This window comes from Austrofundulus limnaeus, unplaced genomic scaffold (assembly GCF_001266775.1).
Source record: "Austrofundulus limnaeus strain Quisiro unplaced genomic scaffold, Austrofundulus_limnaeus-1.0 Scaffold338, whole genome shotgun sequence".
In the NCBI taxonomy this organism is placed as follows: domain Eukaryota; kingdom Metazoa; phylum Chordata; class Actinopteri; order Cyprinodontiformes; family Rivulidae; genus Austrofundulus; species Austrofundulus limnaeus.
The window spans coordinates 319,498-326,867 of NW_013952740.1; the positions used below are offsets into that span (position 1 = coordinate 319,498).

The window sequence follows — 7,370 nt, forward strand, 5'->3', positions numbered from 1 at the left end:
TTTCCTCTTCTTCCTCTTCGCCTTCCTAAAGAAGGGGGAAGAATGTGTCTGAAGTGTCAGCTGCCCTCCACCCCAGATGCCATATTTAGGATACAAATGTGAGGAGATGACAGCGTTGTAAAATGGAGCCCGTGCTGAGATTATAATTAACATTTCCAACCTACATCACTCCCCCTCCCACTTCTCCTTTGCTCTCCCCACTATTCACTCACTCTCCTGTACGATAAATGGGGGGGGGGGATGCAAGAAGAAAGGAGAGAAGGAGAGAAAGAAAAGAAAGGAGGGGAGAGAGAGAGAGAGAGAGAGAGAGAGAGAGAGAGAGAGAGAGAGAGCACGGAGGGTGAGCAAACGGAGGGAGGGAGGGGGAAACGGCGTATGCTTGTATACAACCCTGATTTCCATTTTTTTCCCAACTCGTAATGTATTTAATTCAAGTGAAACGTAATCATGACGTGTCGTGTCATTAATCTCCTCGCCGCCTCTCCCGTAAGTACACTGAGTCTTTACTTTCAGCATATATCCTATATCTTCCTCTSTACGCGAACCTTTTCCTCTGTTTACACAGCTCACACACACTTTTAGACGGACGTGGAGGGGTGGGGGGGCTGACATGAAGCAGCATTTCYAAAAATGGTGAATTTACTGCGACTGTTTGTTGCCCTTCTTTTCTCCCTCTTCTTCTTCTTCCTTTTCTTCCTGACGAGGATAATCGCCAACATAGTTCTTCTTGTTTTTCCTTCTTCTTTAAACATGCAGGTGTGTGTGCGCGCGCGATTCGAGTGCGTGCGTGTGTGAGTTGATTGGCACGCGGATCGTATGTCTGAGCCTGCCGGGCTCACTTTCTCTCTCTCTGTGTGTGTGTGTGTCATGTATGTGCGCGCGTGCTCGCTTCATGACCGTGACATGACTTTACACACACACACACACGCGCGCACGACAGTGAAAAAGCGAGCGCACCGTTCGGAGAAAAAACAAACTTGCGACATTAAAAGTGCTGGAAAAGTCGCCGGAATTGTTAACATTTACGTAACTTCGTAATAAGTTGTAGGCTGTCAGCGGGTTGTGTGTCCGCGCGCGGACAGCGTGTCTTCCGTGATAAAAAAAAAAAAAAATGTGGAAGAAAGATAAATAAACCTACGTTTGAGTGGAGAGAGGGGGGAAAAAGTAGCTTTTTGGACTTGTTTTGGTTTCAAACGAGGGTCAAGTTGACGGCGGAGCGGGGTTCAGAGAGCCGCAGACATGTTGTGTAAAAAGTGCATTTTTTTGTGTGTTCATTTCTGTAACGTGAACAAGTTGATTCAAAGCGGGAGAAACGTGATTAGCTGGACTTAATTCTTTTGTTGGGCTTCGTGCGGGTTGTTGTTTCCTCACCAGCCCCGTCGCTTTATCTGTTTTATTTCTTCCTTTATTTCTGTGTAAAGCTTTAAAGGCGATAAGTGTTTACTACAGTTGTCCTAACATCACCTCCTGTGCTGTACTGAAGTGTTGCGTTCAGGTCCGCTTGTAAAAAAACTGGACAAGTCACCGGGTTTTAGCTGTATTTAATAAAATTAAAACGGTAGGTTTTTCTTTTTTCTTTTTTATAGATAGAGAAGAGGGCATGGATGTTGATGCGAGATTGGTAAAATGAAATCCATGATGGCACTTTTCTTTTTCTCCCTCCCTGGCTCGCTCACTCGTCTCTTTCCCCCTCCCTTAATCTTTTGTATAGAAAATTTAGGAACAAAATGGAGCAGGCTGACATGACACACACACACACACACACACACACCACCTCCGACTTCTCCCAAACTAACACTGCTGATGCTTTCTAATCACGTTTTTATTAGTATTTATTATTATTATTATTCTTTGCGCATTGATACAACCATCAGAGCGGGCTTAATCTGATTTTAGTCGGTGCTGTTTATGAGTGCATTGTTTGTTGATGCTTATTTATTTCATTAATGTGCCTCTAATTGAGATGGCCGCGAGAGAGAGAGAAGAGGAGGAGAGGAGGAGAGGAGGAGAGGAGAGGAGGGGGTGAAGGAGCTGAAAATGGTTGCACGTTATTGACGCACATCACAGGGGCGAGGAGGAAATTCCTCCTGAGATAAGGCGCAGACGTGTCATCTGGGCTGACCAAAGACAACTCCCCGTCGCCTTTTTTCACCATCCAGCTGAAGATGTTTAGGGATCCTGAAATGTCCTATTTTTATACATCCACCCGAAATGTCACACTCTTCAGAGAGCAGTGGAAGTAGGTTGACATGGCTGGCTCGTCCTATAATCAGAGCTCCTTTTTCCCGCTATTCTTTATATAATCCTAAACTGTTTTTTTTTATTTAAAACATAGCTACTGTAACTTAAAAAAAAGCACCAACACATGTAAAAGTRTGTGAAAAATAGAAACATATCTTATTCAAAGCGACGTCGAAACTCAAAACCTCGTATTTTGAGATTGCGAGACTTGCTCGAAGTGTGCGTTGAGGGCGACTCTCGGCTACTACCACGTCAAACTTCAGCTCAAAATCTGTTAAACTGGCCGACTTGCAGCCGTTTTCTGTGTTTCTGAGATCACTTGGCTGTGACATTTGTTTTAAACTGGGTTAACTCCAAACATGAATGAGTTGTCGCTGTGCATCCAGTGATTCATTTCTGTGAGTTTCAGTGTAATCCGGCCAGCGGTTCTGTAGATATTTTGCTAACAGACAAACAGGGTTGACGCTGACATTTGGGCCAAAGTCTGAAGCAAAATGTTGCACAGAGAGCCGACCGCTCTTGTTGTCACCTCTCAGCTACTATCACTCAGACTGTACCTGTATATTTGATAAACTTGACTTAATTTATTGTCATTTATAGGTTTTTTAAGATCAGTTGTTCACAGTAGTCATCTTAAATCGGGTTAGCCTCAGCAGTTAATCAGTTCTAGCTGTATTTACGATGGTGTTATCCTGAAAGCATCATTGAAAACAATTACTCTGTTAGATATTTTGCTAACAGACAGCATGAGTTGGGTCTGTGCTAAACGGCTACGTATTATTACAGATTTACACCATCTTTGTAATTTCAAAAAATGTGCTGGGGATCAGTATCAGCTACTACCACACCACATTTTAACCTAATAGCTTAAATTGACTGAGGTGTAAATTTTTCAAATTGTTAAAAATCGCCATTGTCAGCCATCTTGCATGGGATTGATACTCAAAGATAATCAGTTACAGATGCACACTTTCTGAGAGTTTTATTACAATCACTGGTTCATACACACACCTTTCAAAGAGATACTGCAGACATTTTAAAGTGGGGTTCTAAGTGTTATCAACAACATCTTACCTGTTGGATAAACTTTATTAAACTTTAACTTTGACTGGATTGATGACAGCACTACCAACTGCACCACTTAGCCACCCGTAATAATGTCGGTGGTAAAGTTTATTTATCACATTTGCCCAAACTAATATGGAAGATAGTTTTCTGTTTAAACAAGCCCTACTCAGCTTGATACAGAAGTGGACCACAATATCTAGACTACATGTGTCAAACTGAAGGCCCACAGGCCAAATGTGGCCTGCTACAGCATTTTAAGTTGCCCGCAAGAACTTCAAAGTTGGATTAATTTTATGAAATAAGCACATACTGTTTTACAGTCAGCATTGACCATGAACTACATCTCCCATAATGCATGCAGATTATTTTACCAGCAAAATTACAGCATCCCACCACTAGGTCGAGGTGCACAGGGTTTAAAACTAGCCGACGACTTTTGCAGTGTAAAATTGCCATTTCACTGCATTTTTGCCAGCTACTTTCGCAGCGGCCCAGTTGTATTGGGAAGTGGGAATTTACCACTTACAAGTTGTAAATTTAAACTGGAATGACCTCTCCTGTGGGAATTTTGTGTCAAAAAGTGGGATAGTTCTGAAGACAGCAACTACTCAACACAACTCTTTTACTTGTATGTTTAACAGTATTTCTGTTTATTTGTTTCATATTTAGTCAGTCATACTTGTAGTACTTTTCACTGCTTATAAGGGGACACTTTTAAATRCTGTTTTTATGCAGGAAATACCACGTAGAGCTCAGTTATTGTTTGTTATCTGTGCTCAGTCGTAGCAATGAGATTAGTTGAAATTAAACCTGAAATGTTGGTTATCTACAACTAGTCCTTTTATARGTGAAAATTAGTTTGACTCATCTGATCTAGACTTACTGGAACTTTGAATCTGAAGCTGGTATGAGACTGACGGTCTCTGTTTGGTGGACCCAATAAAAGTTTTAGGTCCCCTTCCTCGTAAACAAAACCATAGTACCTGGAGAAAACCCATGCCTGTGCAAAAAACATACATACAACTCCACATTGAGGCTCCAGGTGATATTTAAACCTGCAGCCTTCTTGCTTTGAGGYGACAGCTCCAACCACTGAATCACCATGCCGAAGTGACAAGTGCTACAGTTAGCTGTTCCTGTGAAAACTTTTATGCAAATAGCCATGTGTTGAAGTTTATAAAACAGTTTGGAAGTTGTTTTAAAGTGCATGTGCCATGCATATCCTTCAAATACAAAATGTCAAAAAAAGCATCTTTATATTTAAGAAACTTGATATAATACATGATTTTACCCATTTTGTCRCATAACTGTCATATTTTCTTGTGAAACAGGAAGTGACATCAAAGGTGAACTCTTTAAGAAATAAAACTCCTTTGTTTATTTAAACACTGTTTGAACTAATGCTTTTCTTCATCTCTCTGGTAATGACTCATAATAATCTAAAGAGGAATCAGATTCTTCTCTACAGTCTGTGTTGATAGCCGCTGTAGCTATGGTCTGTTCACATAGAGACATTCCTCTTTGACATCACTTCCTGTTACATCACATGTGAGTATCTCAACAGCTGCTCATCTCAGTGGTGTGATTTTTTTAAAATTTTGCAATATATTATCAAAATCTAAAAAAATGCATTCATTTATATAACCAAAATTTAATGTACTTTAAAAAGGAACTTTAAGGTAGCCGTGATCTACTGTTGTTTTTGCTTCGTTTGAATTAGCCTTTAGCTCGTCATTGTCCTCAAAGTTGAACTCTTTTCYCCAAATAAAKTTGTTCAAAGAGATACWTTCACAACAAGTGATATGTAAAAGRGATAGTCTGCTAATTTTTAGGTGATGTTCTGTCCTTAGACATGAGAAAGGATGTCTTTAAGGCTTGCGAAACAAGGCTTGTACACTATTTTTTAGGCTTAAAACAACATTTTCAAAAATGATAAATAGTGTGAAAGACAGCTACATGAACTAATAATATAACTTTGCGCTTCTGCACAATATCTCCCTGTATTCTCAACCAAACAACCTTCATGTTGCTACTCAAATGTGTTAATCTGATGTGTCAGTGCATCTAGTCAGTCAAGTTTACTCAACTCATGGAGGTCTGATACATTCAGCAGCACCAGTGGCTTGAACACGGGCTACTGTAGCAGGTCTGAAGCTCAGCACACGTTAGATGTTCGGTTGAGAAAACTAAAAATAAGTGAAAAACGATGTCAAGCAAAACTACAGAGGTGTAATGTCATCTAATGTAGTATTCTTTTACACTGGTATGCAGTTTTGAGATATAACTTGTTTCAAACATTTGAAAAACTATATAACAAGTCTTTAGTCGTTAGTATCGCCTGGACCATTTTTTTCTTTTTCCATTCTCTGTGCTCTATGGTTCTAAATATAAATAAATACTATACAGAACACCACTTCAAACAGACCAAAACACTCTTTTAAAGAGCACCTACAAATACAAAACCTTAAATGTGAATTAACAAAAGAAAGACTGTATTGATAGTTTTTCTCGAAACAATTGTCTACAATGGTACAATAAATAACCAACAACAAGAGCTCTTTTATATAATGACTTTTCTCAAAAAAAAAAAAAAAAAGAAAACTCGCTGGTCTCTACAGGTTGTCTGCTTTTCGGTAACAATCTGACGATTTCATGTGAAACACTTGCAGGTACTCATCAAGATCCAGCTGCATTAATGAACATTAAACACCGGCCCAGCATTAAAAAGGGTCTAATGGTTTTTGCTCATTCAGACCTCTGTCTGCTTTTTGTCTACAAGTAGTGTCCTCCTGCTCCTCCGCCACCATCAATGCCGCCTACTTGCTATCTTTGTCATATACTGTACTTGAAGAGAATTGGGGGACTGGGGGGGTACGCACGCACGCACACGCACGCACACACACACACATACACTATCCAGGTGGCTCCTGGGAACAAGAGTGTATGCGAAGGGAGAAAGAGATGGAGTAAAAAGGAGAGGAGTGTAGCACCAATCAAGGCTTCTGATTGATATAATTGGGTCATTAGTGCGCCGCGGGAGAGGCACCTGCTTGCCCTCAGTTAGGGAGAATCTACTGCATTGTGACATTTCGAGACTGTTGAGAGTTCTGCCTCCTGCTCAGGATTAGTGTGTATTTAGGGCTTTAGGGGTCTTGCTTAAATAGTGCGTCACTTTCGCCGCTGGAGCTGAGTTTGTGGGCCAGTTTCAAAACTGTCTCGCGGCAGAAGATCCTTCATTTCAACCTCCTGTGGATGTTTKGAGCTGTTATTGTAGATAGTGGAGCAAACAGAGCTGGTCACAAGGATCAGCGCAAGGTTAGGGGGAATGCCTTCAAACAGAGAAGGCCTGGTCTTCAAGGGAAACTGACCGCCTTTTTCAAATTAGGTGTGTGGTCAGGAACAGAGTTAACTTTAAGGCTTATCAGAGAACATGTATCCTGTCCAACTGAACTTAAACAGTGAAGAAAATTGCATCATGYGACTAAAGGTGGTCTGCATTTAACTTTGTAGTTCTGGTTAGCATAGATTAGGTCCTTCAGGCCTGCCGAAGGTAAAAAAGTTGAACCCGAAGGACCAAATTTAGTAAAACTCAGAAAGGATTCATTGAACGTTCATGTGTAACTCATTAACATTCATTTGTTATCTGCTGATCAGGCTTTTTGGTAGGATTTTGGAAGAAGGTTTGAACACTTTGGGTCCCACCGCCCACCCCCACCAGCACTGCTTATGAAGGGTACGAAAGTTTGTAAAAATATACACAGGGAATAAAACAGTTACAGACAGGCCAAAAGTGGAGATTGTGACAACAATAGCTGCTGAAGCTTTGACATCGCTACCCACATCTTCTATCCAAGTCTGTGCAATTTATGCTTTATGTGTCTTTCAATGGCTTCATAAAATAATTGCTGACACCCCCGCTGACATTTTTGAAGTTTCTAAAATCTACGGAGAGTAAAAAAAACAAAAAAACAACTTACGGACAGAAATGTCTATTACATATCGATGAACCCGAGGATCGTCACAGTGCCTTGAAGGTGTCCTGAGGCATCACCCCGTTCGAC

General features: G+C 40.7%; 1 protein-coding gene across 1 annotated transcript in view; it reads left to right on the top strand.

Annotated features, from left to right (window-relative positions):
• The first annotated feature begins 327 nt into the window (after positions 1 to 327).
• znf219 (zinc finger protein 219) overlaps positions 328 to 7,370 on the top strand; it is a 31,212-nt gene continuing 24,169 nt past the window's right edge. Inside the window, exon 1 of the mRNA XM_014022676.1 lies at positions 328 to 486. The gene's annotated coding sequence lies outside the window, so the exon portion shown is untranslated. The remainder of the gene's footprint in view (positions 487 to 7,370) is intronic.